Here is a 24062-nt window from a genome sequence, read left to right on the forward strand (position 1 = left end):
AGTAGCAAGAAGGGCTTCATGAAGCTACTCCTGTTAATCATGGACTACCTTTGTGACAGAGCATTGCTCTTCATGATTTTTTCCAACCAGACCACAAATGTTAAATGATTGCCTTGAGTTTATGAAATATATGCAACTTGTCACTGTTTAATTTAAATCCAGGCTCTGCTGTATAGCTGGAATAATCTTCTTTATCTTCTTTTCATAATTTGCTTTGTAAGAGAAGCCTACTATTTATTTTCCTAGCTCTCTGGCAGAATTCTGCAGTGTGCTATATCAACAGAATGCCAAGAAGCTGTATTTCCTGTCTTGAGCTGTATTTCCTATAAGACTAAGTCTTTTTTTGTCACCGTGCAATTCGGAACTGGACCAAGACACTTTCCAGGATACCTGCTCATTTAACCTTTAGCAAAGGAAAAATGGCAACTTCCCTTTATTTTCTGTGAGTGAGTCTTGCACAGTTGCTGAGCAGTTGATGAGCAGTAAGCTGCAGTGCCGCGTCTTCTAGAAGTGATTTTACTTTGTTGTTAATGTGCAGTATCCAGGCATATGAAAAGCAAGAGACAAAGAACAGATCAAAATTTGGAGGGGAGCAGAAGCAATTAGATCTCAAGGTCCTGCAGTAGGACAGGGAAGCTGGTCAAGAACATGGGTGAAGTGTTAAACAAGAAGATTTGAACAAGGACCCAGAAGAGAGAAGGGCAGACAGACTGTCAGGGAAGGCATGCTTGAAATGGGGATGGAGCAGAGGAGTTTACAGCTACTACAACATTTCAGTTGCCACTGCCTTGAACTGAAACTGGGCTCTAGATATCAATTATGGAGAAACAGAGAGAAAATGACATTTCTGTTGTCATTCTTTTTCCACAGGTCGCTTTCTTACTTACTAATTGATCACCATCTTTTGAGGTGTAGCTCTAAAAACACATCAAGAGCAAGCCACCCACTAAGCTAACATATGCAAGATTAGGGGAAATTCCATACTTAGGGGAAATGGAAATGTTTTTTACAGAGCTTTAATTGTTGGCTGCTTGAGATTGCTTAGGGGCTTAGACACTAGATTAAAACCCAAATAAATCTAGTTGCAGGAAGACAACAATAAAGATCTGTTATATGCAAATATATCACACCTCTGCTCTGTTTCACTGGCTATTATTTCCATATGTGTGTACATGTAATAACTATAGGAACTATATATTATAGAAAAAAAATTGTAAATATGTCTTTTCACTCATATTTTGGCAACTTGAACTGAACATTGCACCTCTTGCTGTTTACATGATCAGATATTTACATGTTCACATGTTGGAAGTAAGTTCACTCGTAGAGGACACAAAAGCACACTAGGAAATAGAAATATTTCTCATTTCAGCTGTGAAGAACAGAGAGACGATATAAAATAAATCTAACAGAATCCCAGTTGATTCAGATTTACTGCAGGTTTGTACAGGGATTTAATAATTTTTGAGGAAAAATTAATTTTAAATGCCATGAATTATAACTCCAAGAACTGATTACAACAGCCTGATTATTCAAATACAGCTGAGTCAGAGAAGCAATTTGATCACAGGATAGAAATTTAAAATTGGATTTTAAAGTTAAAATTTAAAGAAAGGCTCTCAAAATCAACACCACTAGGTACTATTACAGACGTGATTAATATTTACTTTAAAATATCAATCTATTTTTCTTTCATATTTGAGATTGATCCTCTAAAGATAGGATGTATTAAGAATAGGACAGATGGGTCTCTACTGTGAAATTTAGATATAGGTCTAAACTAAGATTAAATGTGTTTAGACCTGAGTTTTGATGTAGTTCTTCACAGAAATAACATTCAGTTGAGAAGCTGTGATTTGAATGCACCAGATTTTGATGACATTTATATTCAGACAAGTTTCTGCATGACATGAATATTTCAGGACTACAGGACCTGAGTAAACTCAGACATATGTCTAGAGGCAACATGCAAAATACTCCCCCAAATATTTGAAAGTTGTATCAGTTCATTAGCTTAAAAAGAATCTTGCAATTTTGAGTTCTGTCCACAGAATTTCATCACTGGTTTACTCAGGAAAAGTTAAGGATCTGCTTCGGGAGCACAAATACATCAAAATATTAGTGAGTCAGAAGTACAAAATATAGCTTATTTTTAGTATGTTCTTAGTATTTTTTATTTCTTCAATACCTTAAGAAAACTCAGCTACTCTTTTTACTTCCTGTTCAACAAATTATGTAGTAGATGTTAAAATGTCTGTCACACAATGCATTTATTAAATGACTATATCCTATTTTTACCCTGAATTGAAATGACAGTCTTGCTAAAATATACAGCACTTAAAATAGCCACCTCAGCATTCTGCAGAACTCTATCATATGAAAAATATTGATATTCTTTTTCTCTTCAGTTGGAATTAAAAGAAACAAAGCCCAAAATTCAGTTCATTCTCTCTAATGTCAAAAATACCTTGTGAAAGGCACTCTTTGAAGAAGGAAGAGAGAATTTGGAATTCTTACAGGAAATCCAAGTAATCTTTTCAACCCTGTATCCAGAAGACAGTGTAAAGATAGGAGAACAAACACAGCCCGTATTCTGAATGATGACAGAACATACAGACAAAAAGAGTTGCTCTTGCTTTATTACCTCCACTTATCCTGTACTCCCAGTTACCTCCCACTCTGTAGTCAAGTGCTTTGCTAGCTCTTCATCAGACTTCCTTAAGGCTGGTTGGCAACTCATCTGTTATTATCATGTCTCTATAAACAATGTTGTTGTTCTTTCCAAACAACTCTGCTAAGATCAGGGCTCCGTATCCTGCTTGTCCTCCAAAATGTGGCAGGAATGTTTTTTCTTCTAATCTCACCAAGCTGCCTTCCCTCAGTGTCCCTGTCATAAATTAGTAACTCAAAATCATCAAAGCTTGAGGGTTTTACTGACTGATCAAGTACTGGAGAACAGACCCACTATATCAGACCCCTTACCTGACTGCTGTCTAAAGACAGTACATTAATTGAAGCATTACGTCTCTCTGCCACTCACAGAGGAAAGAAATGCATTGAGCTGGCAGTGGGAGCGCACTATTTCTCCAGACACTGACCCAGAGCAACAAAACCTTTTGCCTGTGTCCTAGACTTAACACCTTACATAGACACTAAAAATTACCAATTAAAACAAAACCTCACAAAGTAACTCTGTTTTAAAATGCTAGTGCTAATGCTTTAACTATCTTTCTGTATCACGGACTGAAATAAGGTGTAAGAAAATGTTAAGAAAATGTTAATTTTAATAATTGAAAATTCTGGGATAAGTAGTTATTTCTGAATTATAGGGAATGAATATGTATCATCTGAAACAACAGGGAGTAGATTAATCAAAATCCAAAAGAATTAATGACAAGTTCAGAATTAGTGACAATTTGGGACCTATTGACAGATGTTTGATTAAAAGTATATTGAATACAAAAAATGCCTTTAATACTGGCCTATAGGCACCTGCTATATTTCACCCTATTTAAAAAAGATATCAGTACTGCTCTTTCTAAGTAGATTCAGCAAAAAATTGTAAGTCCCTTTTCTCCCTATACATTAAGTGAAATCAAGTGCTTTTACATCTAACAACAGGTTTAAATATACATATAGTACACACAATAACAGAAGTGCTTATGAGATTAATAATAAAATAACTGTCTTTGTAGGTCACATAATGAATGCATAATGCACTGTGTTGAAATTCAATTAAAAAGGGGGCTTCACCAATTTTTCATTGATTTTAATTTTAAAAGACACTCGTGCAAATTTTGCTCCTGTATTAAAAATATTAGTCTGATGACAACAAGATGTAATTAATTGCCTTTAAAGGAATATATTCTCCAGGATTAATATGGAAAAAATCAGATTGGTAATATCAGCTTCAATTCCATATATTTTTTTTTCCTTTTAATATTGTTGGAAACCATTATGCATGCTGCTGTGTCTTGTTTTGTGTATTTTGCAACTCTCTTAGAAAAGATACATTTCCATGATGGTTGAAGAGACTCCTGTGAGAACATATTTCTAACTGTCTCTCTTGGGTGCTATATAGTGTAACTAACTTCAAAGATCCTCCAATGAAAGATGGTCTAATAAGACATATTACAGACTGCTACAATAGGCAATGGGAATTGTCTGTAAAGTTGAGTGAGATATTCTTCTATTAGAAGAGAAAAAATAGCATACAATATCTTTGCTTCAATGGAATATATGTATGGACAGTGGCACGTGATAAATGTCTAAATTACACTTTACTGTGTATTCTCATGCATTGATATTTACTAGGGAGTAGCTAACTGTTACAAATTCACTCTGCAGTTTGCCCCATGCTGCTCTTATGTTCCAGCACAAAACACATTTAAAACATAGGCAACATAGAAGATACTGAGAAACATCTACATGTGTGCACAGGACAGATATTTATTCCCTTACTTTACTGCATCTTGATTCAGAGGATATTTTTGCACATGTTCATAGCTTATGCCTCTTCAAATGCTTGTCTGAATTCTAGAATGCATGATTGTTCCTAGCAAGAAATTTGCCAAATTAGTAGCTTATAAACTAAGAACTCATTTTATGGAAAATAATACATAAGAGAAGTACTGCTGGTAGAAGACAGTTTAAAATATTCATAAGGCTGTTGGAGAAAGCTAAGCAAAAGTTTCATGAGATGAAGTGTTCACTGGAGAAAGAACCTGTTACTGTTAAGCCAGCAGCTAGAGTGAGTAACATACCAGCTGCTCCCATTAAAAACCACACTTTATATATCTTGTTTTAAAAGAGTCTGTAAGTTTTTGATATTCCCTAAAAGATTTTTGTCTGTACGTGGGTGTGCCTGAGTGAAATCAGCAAGCAATTTGGTGGATTGTCATTTTGTGTGCAAGATGAGTATAACAGATTGATGCAGGACATGGAAAAGCCTCCAACACAGACTTGCTCAGGTCACTCCCAAATCTCCACCTGCACAATACTCACTTGAGGAAAAGAAAAATAATAAGAAAAATAACCAAGCCAGAGTTTGCTGACAAGTGCAAATTCAGACTGTGCATGCCTCTATTTTCAACAACAGTGACAGTGAGGAGTATCTTTTTGAAGGTATAGAGTGGGAAGAGTGTGTTTGAAGTACAGACGCAGCAGATGGAAGAAGCAGATTAAGATAGCAATGATGGGGTAGTTACGGGTAACAGAGAGCAACAAATCTCTCCGGTCTGGATGGCATGAGCCCAGTGACAGCAGAAGCTGGGAGGAGAACAGTGGGTAGCAACTGCCTTGAAGCTTGAGAGGTGTTTGGAAAAAGAAGCAGCAGGAGTCACAGGCACGCAGCCAAGTGCATCAGGAAAGACTAGTTGCTGTTAAAGAACCTCACCTACATCTGGTCAGCTGCTACAACAACAGGCCCTGTTACAGCCATCAAAAAAGATAAACTGCAGCTGCGCAGTGGCTAGAACGATGCAGAGCTGCAGACGTACATCAGAAAGAGAACAAAGAGCAGTGCTGCTGGATCAGTAGGGATTTTTCCTCCCCCGTGGTTTTCATGTCTGTTCTGAGCCTTGGAGAATGTCTTTGCAAACTGACACGCAGCACAGGCAGCTCTCTCCAGCTTTTCAGGCTCTCAGCATTCCCTATCCTGAAAGATGCTGGCTATTAAAAAGCTTTTAAATTCTGATTTCAGAGGTGCTCAGCCCTTGAAACTCCAATCAGTCTCAAAGGAAACTGCAAATAAATCTTCCTAAAATTGTATTTATGTGAAAAGAATTCAATTATATTTCAATTGGAAAGCTGATATTGCTTATTTTTCATTGCAGGCTAACATATTTTCTTTAATTTTTTTACGTTAAGAATTTGTCACAAGAATTTTATTGTTTTACCTTCAAATTAGAAAAAAATCATGAAATAACAGACAAAATACCCACTTCCTTCTCTCCACTTCTGTGTTTCTTAGAAGTAATTTGTTTAGTTTTTCTTTCTGTTTGTTTTCTTTTAAGGTTTGTGAATTCAAAGTTTCAAGCATACAATAAGAAATCCTATTCCTGCAGTTTTCTTGCAGGCAAGTTAATTTATCTGACGTGTGCTATCAGAAGGTTAAGTCTTTGTCATCAAAGCTGTGGATTCTATGTGAGCAAGCTCGGGTTCCCATTGCAGTTGATGTTGCTTGGTGCAAACATAGTGCCTACCTCTTAGAAGCAATTTTAAGATGAAATATTGCTAATTTAGAGAAAACCTGAAGATTGGAACAATAGATTTAAAAAAATTAACCAATAACCCTAAATAGAACAAGGTATTTTAATTTAGACATACAATCAAGTCTAATTTCATTTTCATGTGCTGGAAATGATGACTAGCTACTAGAAGCTTTTGCATTTTGGAGCATATAATCTCCAGAGACTATGATCAGAAGATCTGGGTGCAGAATGATGATTCTGTTTCTCATGCTGACACAGGCTGTTCTAGCTCTTCAGAACAAAAATGTTGTGCAGGAGGAAAGCACTATCTGTAACAATCACGAGAATTAGAAATAAGCTATATTAATAGTTTCCCATCTGTCCGGAGGAAAAAGTCAAAAGTATGGTTAACTGAGATGCTTTCACTCTTTCGCTACTAAATAAAGTTTAAAATTAAAGGATATATCCCTGAATAAACTCTCAGTTAAATGTCAGAACATATTCCTGCTTCAAAGCAAAGTTTCAAATATATGCAAAGGGTCCTTCTTAGCCTCTCTGCATGCCTTCTCTTTAGTATTAAAAAGTAAACACAAGAATCACAGCTTTAAAATCACTATGTGAACCAGAGTCACCTGTGCATCCCAGAAGTCCTTCAAATGAATGGTTTGTCAAAATCTTCACAAAGGTAGGGATTAAAACCACTGAACTTAAGGTATTAGAGACAATACACATATTTGTCAGGTCACTGTGTAACAGAGTTCAATGCAATGTGACAAACAGCCTCTGTGCCTATCAAGTGTACTGCTCTGCTTTCTGCATTGAAACGTTCCTTTGGCACAAAGGGCTCCAGATATTGCAGTGGAAGAAGGCTCAGAGTTATCATACAAATAGTGTTGATAACCTTTTACACAGCTATTTTACCTCTATTGAGAATAAGTACAAATGGAAGGGGGCAAAGGAAGAAAATTAGAAACTATAATTCTGAATAAAACAGGGTTTCTCTTGCGAGACCATGTGTCTTCTCTAATTGTTACTAACTGGTATTAGAGGAAATGACTATGAAGTGCCAGTTCTGAAAGAAAAAGAGACTACATATTGGCTTCCTTTTTGTTTTGAAAACACATTTATTAATTTCTTGTAGCTGCTTTTAGATTACTGAATGAAAGAACCTTTGGTTTGAGGTAAACCTGTTACTTTCACCCTCTTCTCTTATCCATATTATTTACCTCCTACAAGTTTATAAAAAAAGTATATGGCTTATCATACATTGAGACATGGACTACTAGAATTGGTAGGCATTGGTCTGTAACAGAATGGTCCAGCTGATCTGCCAGGCCATTAATGGGTCCCCATACCCAACAGCACTGTAATGACAGTGTCTTTGGAAATCATGCGTAGAGATTTGAAATCAAAGACAAATGGGTGATGGTACAGCACAGATAATGGTGCATTAGGGAGCAGAAAACTTCTACCAGAGTACAGAAGATTGTTGTAGAATCCTCTTCTACAAAACGCTTTTAATCACTGCCATGACTTGTGGCCTGACATGCAACATACCTCTGCAGGGTTCTCATATTCCTTGTTCCAAGGAAGGGCCACAGGGCTCTAGGGAAGGCAGATGGACAAATACCAAGTGAAATCCATGTTGGCATCAATCCATTCAGGGTTCATGGTTGAGTCGCAGATCAATGGGAATCTTTGTCTTTTTAGTACTGGAAGTATCAAGAAACAGGATTCTTCCAGAAACGGAAAAGACCAAAGATTCAGTCAGGTAATGAGAACATAAACTGCTGAGTACAAAATGTCAGTACAAGCACTTGTTCTGAAATATGGGGTCCTAATCACTGGAACTGAGGGATAAGAAGAGAACCATTTCACATCTGACGAAGCAAAATGTAATTATTATAAAAGTGGTGATAGGGCAGGTAAATGCCTTGCCCCCAAATTTAAAAAGTCAAACTTATTTAATTATATCTCAGCTAATACAACCAGCAGTGATAAGACTGATACAGATCAGTGAAAAATTAATGAAGTCTTTAATGAACTTTATGGCAAATTACATAAATCAGAGCTAACTTAATAAAAGCCCAGAAGATTTTTAGTAGTGATTAGATTTTTCAGTTGCTGAAAGATAAAGAAAATAACTCTACTAAAATCCTCTCTTCTCTACTGGAAGATTCTGAAAGACACTAAAGTAGTGGAAACAGTGACAATGAATGACAACAGTGACATCATTAAATAAGCTTAGAGTTTTATTTTTAAATGGTAATTTGAAGAGCTGACCAGAGTGTATTTTGAAGACCCTGCATATCAAACAATGAAGACAATGTTTCTTTTGTGATGAATATGAGAAAAGATCTGTGCATGCTGTGTAGACACACACATATAAAACAACATTTCACACAGTGAAGGTTTTTGCTGGACATGCAGTAAGTGATAAACAGACTTTGTAGAATTGTTTCAATTATTATTTTTAAAAACCCCAACGAGGAACAAAAGGCAAACCTAGTTTTCAATAGGAACAAGTCAGATTCCAAGCACTTTAGTAAGATCAGGGTTCCTCACAGCACTACTGTGAGGTAACTTTGCATTACATGTCCAAGTGTTTGTTTGTAGACATATTTGTAAATAGGAAAAAATTTCAACAGGGAGATTTAGGAACAGGCACAGACAACACTTCAGGCCTGATTTCCATTACATGTCAATATGTTTAGAAACTTAGCTTTCCTTCTTGACTCTGAGACTGCACTTGCAATTAAACCACCAAGAATCATATGCTGAAAATGTATTTCAGAGAAGAGCCTAGGCCTCCTACAGGTTTTTCTAATTTATGTTACTTATCAGGGACTAGTAGGGAAGAGGGGGAGAAGGAAAAAAAAGATTGTGCTCTGTCTCCTAAACCATGCCAAGAAGCCTTGAGTCAAATTACTCACATGAGAGTCACAGGAACAGTCATTAAAAGGGCTAGTTTATTTCTGAATTTATCAAACTGGTGAAAAGAAATAGTTGTCCCTCATTTTCAGAGTTGCAAAGCTGTATCAGAAATAATATTCTAAACAATTATATCTGAGCCTATACAAATGGAGAAATCCATTACAGGAGTTAAAGATATCACAAAAGGGTGAATGAAGAACAGGTTTTGTGGTTTGCTTCCAGCAAAGTGGCTTTGAAGAACTGTTAGACCATCATATAATTTGTAAATGCAATTACTTTCTCTTACTGTTTTATAAAAACACTCCCCCCCTCCAATAAATTTTGCCATTCTATACCCTCCACAGCACCTGTAGTGACATAACAGCATCAGAGATCCCCCTTAATCCTTCCATATTTCCAATAGCAACCCAGCAAACCTGTTCTCTGGCTACCTGAAGAGCCAGTACATTGCGGATAGGCATAATGAAAACTTATTGAGTGACTCCAATCCTTGTGGTTTGCTGGCGGCTGAATTAACCAAGCAGAAGTCAAAGTATTTTCCCAGAGTATTGCAATCTGTTAATGAAAGCATTGCATAAATGCTGCCAGATTAGTACTTCCTAACCAATAACATCCTGATTTTTCTTTTTTTTTTTTTTTTTTTTTAACTTGGTTTCAATTTCTCCTTTGAATCATAAAGCAAAATCTTGTGAAATAACCTATTTCAACTCCAAATTACAGCATGAACCCTTGAAGCCTTTACCCAAACTGATCCTCATTACTTCAACACGACCTTATAAAAAAAGACTTGTCCAGATGCTGACAACCATGAAGACTATTTAATAAAAATATATAGATGGGTGTTTAGATGTTGAATTTTATCTTAAACATTGACAAATCATCCAGTACCCTCACTGATAAGCAAGCAAGAAGATCTCTTGAAGACTAGGCATTTTGTGACATGAGATTATACAGGATTTACCACACTGTTCAGTAAGTGTGACACGCTCTGATGCAGCCAGAGCAATAAAATGCTGCAGAGTAATATAGAAAAAAATTGTTTTAATAACACCTCCTCAGCAGGACAACTGGCACTGAGAGGACATTTGTCTTTATACAATGAGGTTTTTGAAATTACCTTTCAGCACCGCTATAGGAAAGGAGACCAGAGCAAGGGTCCTATTGTTTGTACTCCATACTGTGAGCAAGACAGCAGAAATTGAAAAGGGAGAGCCATACTGCAGGCTTGGAATGCAAAGCTTATAGAGTGTTTATGTCAGTAAGGTCCTTCTCCTAAGACAGATCATACAAAAGTGCTTTCTACCCCAGCCACAGGAAGGAAAGATGAAGAGCTTTCAAGGCAGCAGTGCCATCCTTTGCACACAAGGCTGTTGCCCAGGGAAGTTGTGCTGTCTCCAACCATGGAGGCTTTCAAAATCCAACTGGATAAAGCCCCAGGTAACCTGGTCTTATCTGACAGTTCAATCTACTTTGAGCAGAAGGTCTGATTAGAGGCCTCCTGAGGTCCACCCCAACCTGAATTATCCAATGACACTGAGTACAGCCAGATCATCACTGTGCCCAGGCACGAATATGGAATTTTCCTTTACAACTATCCTTGTAGCTTTCGTTTCAAAAGAAATTGAGAAAATGTGTTCAAACTATTTGTATATAAATGTGTAACAATTTGTGATGAAAGTGTGCTCCATGCAGAATTGTGCCGTAGTCATGGCAACTTCCATTGAGAGAGACATCCATTGTAAATCTATAAGGATCTCATTTAGAAGAGATTTAGTTGTACTAGTCACTGATTTATGAATATTCCAATCATGTAAAATACACCCCAGTTTCTTACAGAAGTGTTTTTAGATAGTGCAGCTGTGTGAATAAAAGAACGCTATCAGAAGCATTTACATTGAAAAGTTTCTAAATTTTATTTTATGATTCTTCTGCAACTTAGATATTTTGGAGGCTGAATTGGAATCCTTTGCTATAAAATCATTGCAGGTTTACTTAGTATGGCTTCTAGTATTCCATTCTTCTTTGCCCTATTATATTTTTCATATATAGACACCTGGTAAATGTGTCTGTCTTTAAATACCCAGCTTCTTGTGGGAGAGTAAATTCAGAAATAAAGGAAGTTTCCGTCCTTTTAATACTTTGGCTGTGATCTCTCCTTAAAATCATTAGCTATCTGTTGCCTCTCACCTAAGACAAAATGCTGAACCAATGTTTCCCTGAGGTTTCTGTCCATCTCGCAACCTTTCTCAGTGGAATATTGGCCTTCATTTACCACTAACTTTTTGTAAATTCTCAGATGGCAAACTTGTTTCTAAGGTATCAAACTTGGTGTTGAAATTTGAGATAGTTGTTTTGTGCTTTTCTGACAGGCTGATTTACCTACTATAACCACAGTTTAAGATACATAAAAATATGTCTTTAGAGGAGAGATTAAAAATTTGAAGAGGACATTGAGGTTACAGTTTATATCTATAGATATATTTTCACTGTTAGTTTAGTAGAAAGGTTAAATGCAGAAAGAGAAGGAATCATGAATCACCTAAGCTCTGTCTGCTTTTCTTAATACTAGAGCAGAACAAATCTCATTCAAGATATATTTCTTTGCATGGTAAGGCATCAGCCAGGCATCAATAAAGTCGATATATTCCAAATAGCATTTTAGAAATTCAGAGTAGCTTCCTCAAAAAATCACAGCTCTGGGGAGAGTATACCACTAGTGATGCTGGATAGCAGAGCATATTCATGAAGCAAGTATGCATGTAACAGGGCTAAATATATTGGTAATGATTTGGAATTTTATTTTGTCTTTTTTTGATAGTTTTCTGATTCCATTTACTTGGGTATTAAAAACAGCATCTAGAGAAGTCCAGGGGCCTACTAACAAACTCTGCTTGATGATTACATTTGCAAATATATGAGAGGCTTTGGGAAGCCTTTGATTACATGCTTCCAAGACCATATAGACAACCATTTTTTTGTACTGACAACAGAATTTCTGCAGATTTTAGAGGCCAGTAATACCTCTTCTTAAGAAAAAGTGACATAACTCCTGAAATGGTTTGGGAAAAAGTCATCAAGTCCATTACTAAAACCCATCTGAAATGCCTAAAGCAGCCTTGGCCTTTCACACAGATGTGTTTTAATACATGAAGTTTAATGTGTTGTTGAGGAAAAAAAAAAAAAAAAGACTTCCACTGCTCTCCTGATAAATTTGTCTAAAGGAAGAATACCTAAATCTTGAGATATGTTTCATTTTTTAGGGCCTTTTATGAACAATACCAGGCACATTAATGTAATTACTAATTTCTACACTTTTCTCCTCAGCTAGAAAAAAGAACTGCTGTTTGTAGTTCTAAAACACTTAATCCAAACTCCTTTTTCTATTACTCCAGCTCTGATACACCCAAGTATTTATTCATGTCTTAACCTCTTTTTTTATCTCTTTACAAATCAGATCAGTCTTAGGGAAGTTTCACTTTATCAGCAGCACTGTATCCTGCTGCACAGATAACACAGCTTGCATGTTACCATTGCCCGTAGGTTACAATTCTGTTGGATACCTTCATGGAAAAGGAAGAAACGTCATAAATTTTGGAGGCGGCAATTTTCTTCAGCTTGCCAGGGGGTTAAAAGCAATTAGTTGCATCTCATCAAAATGGCAGTCTTACAGAGCATACACTTGTCCTATTTGCTCATTTATCTTCTGTTTAGTACACTGGTTCAGGACTGTACTTTAGCATTTGAGATTTGACCTACACTTAACTTTAAAACTAAAACCAGTCCTCCCTCACTGTGATCTCACTTTTTTAAACGGGTCACTCTTATTTTTGGAAGGCAGCAGTATGCAAGTTTGGGCATTCTCCCTGCCACCAAGTACATGTAGGAAAGGCAAGATGGAGTTTTTAAAAGTGTAACAGACACAACATATGCTCAACCCAAAGAATGAGTGCATCCAAACGTACCTGTGGCTCTGGCTTCAGTCAGGGTCTCATTAAAGTCTGTATCAGCAAACTTTCAAAACTGTTCTTTGATTTTTGGCTCGCCCCATTTTGGAAACCACAATTTTCCACCTTACAGGATTATTATGCACAAATTCAGAGCACTTCCCACAGCACTTCCACCCCTCCTGGAGAAGTGCCACTGAAATACAGGCTGGAGTTGTTCTTTCCCATACATGCATCCAAATGAAGGAGAAAGACTGATATGCACAGAAGCATGGTTGGATGGGTGTATCAGGTTTAAGGTATGCATTAGATCCCTTTGTATTTTTAGCCAGTGCCTTTGGAACTTTCAGCCTAGTAATTAGTTGACATTTTTAAGTGTTCCTGTAATAATGGAAAGTCTTTTATACCATATGTCAGTCCTTCTACCTTTACTGGAAATAGAAAAGTGAAAGGCACATCCAGCTTGTGGGATGGATGGGTTGAACAAGCTTTCATTTAAATTTAGTTACTGTGACATGCAGTAGTTATGAACTGGTATTTCTTTGTATTCTGTAAACTTGAATGTGAAGTTTCTAAGAGCACCCATTCTTCCACTGAGACAAGAACCATTTTGTTCTGACTGCAGTTCACAGCATTCACACATGCAGCACTTCCTGATGGGAACCTCAACTTTTGTTTCTTTCACAGTGTTAATAAAAGCCAGCTCAAAAATATGCAGCTGCCCTTTGTTATGGAAAACACAACAGTTCTGCTGCAGCTGGTTAACTAAGCGGTAAAGCCCAAGGACAGGAGTAATTCCCTGTGCTCTCCTGTCACCCGCCAAGCCAAGGGAGTACAAAACTGTCTTGAAAAAACAGGGTACTGAACTGTACTTTAAAAAACCTTCCTCTGTCAGGGCCCATCCTTTCAGTTTGATTTCCACTTCCAGTCTCTCTGCATGCATGTATTCAGATATGAACATCAGTTTTGCTATACAGCACCAAACCACTATTTATCTGCTGTATCTCATATGGCCGGGCAGTGGGAGGAGCTGATCTGATTGTACATAAATTTCATGTGGCTGCTCATTTGTAGAATGGAAGTAACCGTACCAGACAGTCACACAAAATATTTAATTGGATAATTTATCCTGGCTATTGTCAGAGCCAGATTAGGGTATAAGCAGAACATACCAAAGCCTTCAAAGCCATCACCTACAGCCAGTAACATGATCACATCAGAATCTCAGCTTTGTTAACAGCAAAACAAGACAATATTTCTAGCCCTTAATTATGAAAAAAAAAAAAAAAGATGGAAAGCCTGAAAGCATCTCTGTCATGGTACTGAAATATGCTAAAACCCCCAGGCTGCCTTAATTCAGGCCTGGGAGTCATGCCCATCTTTACTATATAATTAATTGTAAAGATGAGTTTGCAGGAAGCACACTTATCTGTCTTTTCTTCTGAGTTTCAAGGTATTTGGCAAAGAGATAGGCAAAATTTTGTATTTGCTGAGCAGGAAATTTGTCACTCATTATCATTTCAGGAAGCTTAAAGTATTTGAAAATTTGGCAAAAAATTTCAGACAAAGAAAGTAGGGGATTTTACAAGAAATGTTTCAATATTGAATATAGATTTGCTCAAAACAGAATTTTCTATTTTAGAGTAGACTTTTTTAAAAAAGACAAAGGACTTAAACAAAAAATTTCAAATATAACTCTTTTTTGGGGGTCCACAATATCATGTTTTGTGTTCTGGCAAAAAATCCTGAAGTATTTTGTCTCTTTGCAATCAGAAATAATTTTATCCATCAACACTTTTCACCTAGGCCACAAAATTCATATCCCTTTACCTTGACAGTGCCCTGCAGTCCAGTATGGCTCATTCCTGATAAAACAGCCACTTGTATGTTAAAATGCAAAATCTAATGCGGACACTCCCCAAACACAAAGATGTTCAAATACAATCTTGTTGAGAACACCTTCCATAATAAGTATTCTTCGATTTCTAATGAAAGATTTTTTAAAACTAGTAAACCACTAGCTTTTTAAATAGCACTGACATTTATTTTGAGTTCATGTGGCTAGGATGCTTCAGCAGCTGGCAGGTGATGGAGTGGTCCCTTCAGAGGAATTTACCTTTCGTAGGAGGTTCCTGGTCACACTTGAGCAGTCATGCACAACCCCACTGCTCAGGGCAGAGGCTTTTAGAAATCAGTTGCTACTGCCCGAGTGTCAAACCTCTCTGAGATAGTGCTAACATCAGTCAGAAAAGCAACAAACTACAGTTGCTGAAAGCAGCTTCAGTGTATAGAGGTATATTTACTTCTCTGGAAGTAATTAATATAATACAGAAGCCATGGGAGAAAATAATGAATTGAGACAGAAAAAATTGCATGATTTGGGCTCAAGATTTTAGGAAGTTTTGGAAAAAGGTTTATTTTAAATACATAGCTTGCACAGGAAAATATGTCAGTAAATGTTTATGTACTCACTGCAAAGGCAATGTTGGTTTGGGTTGGATTGGAAGCAATTTGAAACTGAAAAAATGGTAGTAGTACATCAACACTGAAGAGCTAATCAGGCAAGGAATCTAAGGAGCTCATACACATGAGGAAACCGCTCCTGAGTAGATAACCCTTGTTAATTCGTATTTGAAATCTTAAAATGCCATATTTTGAACTGGAAACTCTGAACTGGATTAAAAATCACTACTATTCTATTGTAAGAATCTGCAAAAATAATTAATTGGAAATTACTTTTCCACCTTACACTTAAAAGCTGTTTATACATAAATTAATGACTGTGTAGAAAAAAAAATCTGACTGAAAGGTTTAAGTCTAAGCTCTTCCTATGAACTTGAGTTACAAAATGACAGAGGATCATCCACCACTACTGGAAACTGGGAAAAAGCAGTTAAGTCTTTGCACTAAGACCCTATGTCCAGACTTACAGAGGTTGTGCTAGCAACTAGGTGGGACATTGCCAAGAGAATGCTCACTATACAGATTGGCGTTTCTCTTGCATGAAAAGTTGCAACAAAAGTGTATAGGCCTCAAGAAGAATTTAATCAACTAAAGTGAAATTGGGGGAAAAGTGCAAGGCCACTATTTTAATTGCGAAAACATTTATGCCATTATATAAAACTAACTTCCTAAAACTAAATTCAAGACATTACTGTGAAGATCCTGAAAATGCTTTACTTCAGTTAATACAAAATATTGAGTAAATACAACTAAAAAAATAGAAATGTTATTTACTTGAGTGTAAGTAAGTGCAATAATATATACATTATCAACAAACAATACCGTCTCTGAATTTGTCAGGTTTGCTTTTCTTAGCCCCAGCAAAATGGAAGAGGAAGCAAAAACAGAGATGGAAGCACTAATATTTTGAAAACAAAGAACACAGCTCTTTTTCAAGTCTTGAAATAACATTCCGTAGAAACCACCCCTCTTCTTCATTGCTGTCTCTCTCCATACCTCCAAACATTATTCATCTGCAACTTGCATTAATATTTTTCATATTGCATCACATCCTTGATTGGTTTTTCTACTACTGCTAGAGTGGCTTACTGTCTAACTCTATTCAGTCCCCAGTGCTTGAAAGTCTAGGATATTACAATACATCTGTGCTCTCCATCCCTTATAAGTACTTGCAAAGTCACAATGTTAGCAGATCTAGTGACCTCTGCAGCTGCTAAGGAAAACTTCCTACTTCAGAGTTACAGCTGCCTCGAGATGCACTTTGTGCCTGTTATTCCAAAGGGAAGCTCTCCAAAGCAGCTTTCCTGAATTGGTCATTTATTATTCAAGGTAAAAGAATACAATAGAACCATAACCAATATTATGCTATGTAAACATTTTCCCTCTCTCTCCTTGTCCTTAAGCTCTCAAAGTGAAAGATCTTTGGGACTATACCTTTGCTCCAGAGTTTTGAACAGGCTGTTGTAGCATATAATGCAGCTGTTTAATTTGTTGTGTGGCCATCATGACTAAGTGACAGAGTCCTGTGAAGAATTCTTCATATGCCTGATGACAGTGAACAATAATGCAGGATGAAAGAACCTCCTGGGCTACATAGGCAACCAAATATTTCTCAGTTGTGGGAAATGAGACAAAATAAAAGCAATTTTTTTTTTTTGTTTTTTTAATTCTGATATCTGGAACCAGCATTGTTTGCCCCTAATCACTCACCAAAGCAGCTTCCCTGAATTGGCTATGTCTTGTGGTTTTTAACTGAATGCATAAGAAGTTTACAAGGACAACGATGTAAATGATTTTAGATAGTGTTACAGTCTTTATTCATGTACTCAGTTTCAAGAATGCTTGTCAATGCTGAAGGAAACATAACCCTAATGAAGCACTTACAGAATGTCACAAAAAAACCTAAATTAATCTCTGAGGTTTTTGAAGTATTCATTAAAATATATCAGAACGCAGAATGGTTTTTAACCACAAAGACAACAATGTTACTGCAATTTTCATTACAAGTCTTCAGTGGAGATATTCATATATGATTTAACATAAAGTGATAAATCTTCTCATGGTATTTCGGTCCAATCTACACCATTTAAAAGAAGGTTAGCAGACTTATTTTCTAAAATACCAAAAATCAAACAGAAAAAAGTGATGACTGATATTTGAACAATTTCTATATAATTACATTTAATTATTTTAAGAATATTTAGGACTGTTTCAAAGCTGAGGAAAATACTACTCACTAGTTCAACATTTTACAAAGTATTACCACTCACATTTCCACTAAAATTAACAGAAGATTTATGAGTACACTGAACAATGATTTTCCTTGAGGTAGCATAACCATGAAAAAGTTCGAGGTTGTTGAAAGCACATTAAGACTCGTTCTTCTATTCTGGGACATAGGAATTTATTCAAATGCCTGTTCTTCAATTTCCTGTTTATGCCAGTCATCAAGCTGGTCTCTCTTTTTATGAAAAATGCAAAGGACACCTTTCTTGTATGTCTTGGAAATTAAAAGCAGAAGTAAATAGGGATAAAATAACTTACTTGGTATACGTGAAAAATGGTGAAATAAAATTTGGTGAACTTTTCTTCAAAAATCACAATCTGTAGAAACAAATTAATTTTTCACTTAAGAAATTTGAATACCACTGATTCTCAAGCCTTGAAAAGTGTGAGAATCTAAGAAGCATGAGAAAACATTTAGCATCCACTTGTAAAGGTAGAAAGACTGTGTTGATTAGTTGAACTTTTTAGTTTAGTGAAGTAGAAAACCTAGAAAAAAATTGGCTTGGGTCTCCTGTTTTCTTACACCAGGAAGTTTAATTCTGGTAGAAAAATGAGTTAATATTTGTAGTTTTCAGTCCTTCAATAATGATTCTTTTTCTTTTCCTCTCTCCCCCTTGTGAGTAGGATACTGCTCTAATGTTAACATGCACAGCATGATGATTTCATTAAATGATTTGCTAAGACCTCATGCATAATCACCTCACTGAAAAATTATGAATAGTCTTTTATGTCTTGTCAGTTAGTAATGTGCAATAAGGGCTGATACTGGTTTAACCCTTACAACATACCTGAGGTGGTGAATGCAACCTGATGAGAGTTGGAAAAAGCAGCTAGACTGCCAATGACATAATTAGAGAAGGAGCTTTGGCTATTGTACATTAACTAGATAAGAATACCTAATTGAGAATTTAGTCTTGTGTCATATATCAATTGTATATAATTTAGAAATACAATTTTAGGTTTTATTTTATTTATTGATGATATGCAATTGCCAGCAGACTTCCATCTGCTCAGCTACTTTTAGGTTCCTTAAGACATTTCTCTTAAAGGTCTTTTAAATTAGCAGATACAGAATTTATATGGAAAACTGTAAGCGTTTACTTATCCTGGGATAGAGATGATAGTATTGGTACAGAAAGGATAGGTTGTTTTTCTTTTGTGTTGTATAATTCTGTTAAGATTATGGTAAAGAGTCTCTAACAGACAAGCCTATAAAAACATTTGAAAACCTCAACAAATAGTTTAAAATAAAGAGAAAGAAGAACAAAGGCAAATCGGGGCTTCCTGTAATTGAAGCTTTGAGGATGCCTGCCTTAAGATGGAATATATAGGTAGAGAAAAGACGAGACTATGTCTTCACTAAGAAAAAGGATATTTTCTTGACAATGAAACAGGGTAACTATCTTACAAAATCCTAAAACAACAAATGGTAACTTAGCTTGAACCAGCTACTTAGCCCAAAGACCAGCTCGTAACCCAGCTATGGAGAGTGAGAGACCACCTGTTATTCCTACTTGCCTATATCAGGGTTCAAGGATACTTTTTCTCAGTTTAGTAAGAGCATACCCATGCATATACTCAGAGTCTCAAAAACCAGATGTAACGGTACAAATAGGACCTACAGAGACTCCCTGAAAATGTAAGAGCCAAGAATTCACATAACTTCCCTTCAGCTAACATTGATCTTATTGACTTCTAATTCTTTCTGGAAAAATTGGTTCTGCCCATGGCTTCTGAAAGCACAAACTGTATAAAATCTTTTCTGAGATTTTCTTGAAGGTCTGATGCTCCATCAGTCTGGTACCAGGCACAAAAATTACTAGAAAAGGTCATGCATCATATCCATTTTGCTGCGGTCAATGGAGAGCTTACCAGAAATACACATTTGATTGGACTAGGTTTTTTTTTTTTGTTTTTTTTTTTTTTTTTTATTTACTACATAAGTTATTAAAAGAAGTGACAGTTCTAAAGAGTTCTTGATAATACTGTAAAATTTCATGGTCACTTCATTACAGCTGATTTGATTGGTGCCTCGAGGGAGGCCAGTCAATATTAAACAGCTCTCAGCCTTTTTTTCTGTCAGTAGGAGAGATTCAAATGCTTTTGATGGATTCAGATACTGTTTCATATGATATTTTATTAACTTCTGCAAACTGTATGAAAACAATTCAAAATATCTCTTCGATAACACAGCTTTAGCAAGAGCTAAATTGAGTCCCGCGATTCAGCAATATCCCATATGGTACCTCGTATGTCACAAAACCTGCCTCAATCTTGAAAGTGAAGGTAATTTTTTTTTTTTCCCGTAGGACTTAAATCTGCATTACAGCAAAGAAAACACAAGTATGCTCTCCTTCCTGGCTCTCCATCTCAGAAAAATGTTATTTTAATGTTGCTCTATGCTTACAACACCATTAAATAAATTTAGTACTTATCTTCCAATGACTACTGTTTGGGGTCTTGGAACTCTCTTGATATTTGCAGGCATGAACCACTGAAGAACTTGGCTTATGAATAATTAAATACATAAAAATCTACTTCCTATTGCAAATGGAGATAAACAGCATTGTCTCAGAACACCTTTTGATACAATCCCCCATGCTGGCCTCAGGTCTATGAGATACGGACTTCAAATGAAAGATGTCAGACAGTCCTAGTTTGCCCCTGATTGACAACAATCATTCCTTATTGCCTTTAGTTTATCCTCTGTGCTATCTCCGATACCCTTTTGCAAAGGAGGATGGTAACATAGCTCTCAACTTGCTAAAGCATGCATGAGAAATAGCAGAATGATTTCTAATGTGATGCCATATGGAACTCCTTTTATAGCATAAGAAGCTCTTTTAACAGTCTTTCTTTCGAGATTTCTTATTAAGTAACATTCACAATGAGAGAACACCAAATATCTATGTAAATCAGGCAACTCTGGCACTAAACCAGCTGCTGCTTCTCTCAATGGTGAGCATTGAGAGGCATGGCCAGAAATGGGTGTGTATTTGCCATTACTGGCACTCAATACTTAAAACAGTCACCTGATGCTCCAAAACATAAGGGTACACTATGGTATACTATGCAAAGTCACAACTGAAGAAAACACATATTTGCAGTGGTCTGTTGCAGGTAGGGAGATAGCTGACATGGCACTCAATGTCTTATGCCCATAATTTTTACTTTTCATATGAAATGAAAAAGTGCATGGAAAAAACCCAGGTACAAAACCAGTTTTAGTTGTAACTGAAAAAAAAAAAATAATGAAATCAACTATTACCAAGAAACTTTATTTTGTGTCATAAAATTGGACTGATACCAATATCACACAAAGATAACGCTTGCTGAGCCATTAAGTAGATAAACAGATAAATGTAATACATGAAGAAGAGGTTGCCAAAGCAACACCAGTTAGTAAGCATGCAAGGAACATTAAGGAAGAGCTTCACACTTTCTGTTCAAAGCACATACATGGACTGAGGACATACTAATTTTTTACCTGCAAAACTGAAGAACTCACTATTAATAGCTTCTGATTTGCAAGAAACAAAAATATAACAGCAATGCCCAAACACAGCATTTACTGAAACTTTAAAAAATCTGTATGTTAAAATTTTGAAATCAACTACAGCATCAAGTAGAGACATTCATATAAAATGTCTATAGTCCATTTATGATGATCCTGCTTTTACTTTTCCACAAAACACACAAAAAGTGTGATCCCTTGCAGTTTTTTCTCACTCCATCCTGACACATCAGCTGTTTCTGCAGTAGCAGTTGAATTACTTGAATTCTCACAGCTCCACCAACAAAGTGTATTTTGCTCTACTAGTTTGCTACCCCAGCAAGGGAAGTGATAATGACTGAGATCACAAGGGCACCGTCTAAAAACATGTCACCTTCCAACTGAGTGGCACAAATACACTTGTCCTACCATGAGCAGCAGAGAGCTTACTATGGAAACTATATAATGTCTGCAGTTAAAATAGTTGCCATTTTTTTGAAATGTTATTTAAATACGATATTTTTAGAAAGCATAGTAGATTGACCTAAGAAATAATTTCATTATTCACAGATCTTGAGCTGATCTGTCTTTGGCATAATTTTTAATGCAAGCAATTACACAACTATTATTTTCCCTGTGGGTAGCAGGACTGGCCATTAACTGAGAGATTTTCCAATGACTCCTATCCAATGAGTAACTAATGTTCATACTGCAACCTCCACTGTTATTCTCTCCATTGCTCCCTTTCTTAGGGTTGTCTTCTGGATAGGCACATGCTTTTTCTGTCTGTCATTTGTCTGAGTGTTCTTTAACACTGATTCCCTTTCCTCTGTGTTTTTGACAACCAAAATGAAAGTACTGGACTTCTGTAGACTATACGTTGTGGCTAGGATAATCAGAATACTTGATAAGAAAGTCTGCTTTGACATAGCCCTCATAGTTGTCACAGAAAGGAACACCTCATACTAGTAGATCCTTTCTTTCTGGAAGAACAGTGATTACCTTATTTGAGAAAAATGGCTGTTCTAAGGCTACCAAGAATAATTTACTGATTGATAAGGAAAGGAACAACCATCATCAGAGCTGTTATTTTGCCGATTATATGACTGAAACCATCATTTAAAGAGCTTTCTTACAGTAGGCTCTAATTCAAGAGTTCTATCAAATTTATTTTTCTCAGCAGGGTTGTAAGCGGGCTGCTTCACCCTTGCCCTTCACAGCGGTCTGCTGGGGAAGAAAACAGAACATCTTGCCACTAGGTATCTACCATTTAAGAAGAAGTGTAGGAGAAAGAAGTGTGCATTATTCCAGCGTGACCAGATTTACTCTGCCCTGAAGATTCCCTACTCAAAATCACATTTTGCTGCTGATTCTTTTTAGTGCTCTATAGTCAAAGAATTGTAGTGCGGTTGCTGCTTTTCTATTTCTCTTTGAGAACAGTGCCACATCTTTCTCAACACATGCCTCATTAAAACCCAGAAACAGCCTTATTCTGGAGAAAAATTTTACACAAATAACATTATACGGACAGAAAGAATTGGAGCATAAATATGAGGATGATATTTGCTTATAAAAATGTGAGAGCTTGTGTGTGCACATATTTAAAGGGAAAAAGAATCAGTGACATATTCAGGACTGTTTAGAAGAAAAAAACCAAGAGCGACGTTTCAAAATCAAAAGTAAAGCAGAAAAACATGTTGAAAAAAATGCATAGGAATAAACTGCTTAACCACTTGATGTCACTCTTAACTCACTCTTGAGTCAGCTCAGTGCTTTCTATGCCAGCAGGAAACATAGCTGTAACAAAGAAAACTGAAAGACTGGGGAGGATTTCACTAGCTGTATTTTAAAACAAAATTCAGGCGTTCAGAGATTCAAATAGACTGACCTAACTATTCTCTAGAGGTTGCATGGTGGAGACATGTTTTGCAAGGACTTGTTGTGTCTGAGAAAGACAGTGATCATTCATACTCTCAGTTATCTGCAAAACTTGATCTATTAAACCCGATCATTTGATTTGTTACCATTTCCTCTCTAGTTCTTAACATGTATCACAAATGGAAGAACCTCACAGTAGCTATCTTTGTGCATTGTTTTCAATAGAAATGAACTTGTTTGAAAAAATGTCACAAAATCTCCGTCTTAGTCCCTAGTTAGTGAATACCTGTGCCTTAGTTGCAGGATTGAACTTCTTACATGAGCAACCTGCAAACCACCAATTTAAAACTTTTTAAAATAGTAGCCTTAAAAGCTAAACTGGTAGTTGACTTCTACACTCTTGTAGGCCACATTAGTAAAATAATCTGAATAAATCATACTAATGTTGACAAGTGCAAACAACGCTCTATTCCATGCCAGCAAGCATCAGGCAAAACAATCACAGCTGCCCCAGTCCTCATGTACAGCCTTTGCACAGGATATTACCTTACAATGCAGCGGGGAGATCACTGACTGATTCCCACCATGAATACATTTTTCCTACCTTTACATTAGCAACAACATTTGGCTTTCATTACCATCACTGGGAGTGTTATAACTTTATTTCTCATCAGAAGTGTCACTGACAGACAATGCAGCCTTCTGTTGGCTTTGCAAATGAGATGAAGAGAGAATAATGGGTGGAAAGGAAGAAGCAACACTGACCTGATCACGAACTGCTTGAAAAAAGGTAGCTGGAGGCAGACAGTGCTATTACATTACAGCTTTTTAATTCTGCTAGTTTCCAGGGAATTGACCTTTGTATTTATTGCC

Source organism: Tyto alba, unplaced genomic scaffold, assembly GCF_018691265.1.
Source record: "Tyto alba isolate M040663 unplaced genomic scaffold, T.alba_DEE_v4.0 Super-Scaffold_7, whole genome shotgun sequence".
In the NCBI taxonomy this organism is placed as follows: Eukaryota; Metazoa; Chordata; class Aves; order Strigiformes; family Tytonidae; genus Tyto; species Tyto alba.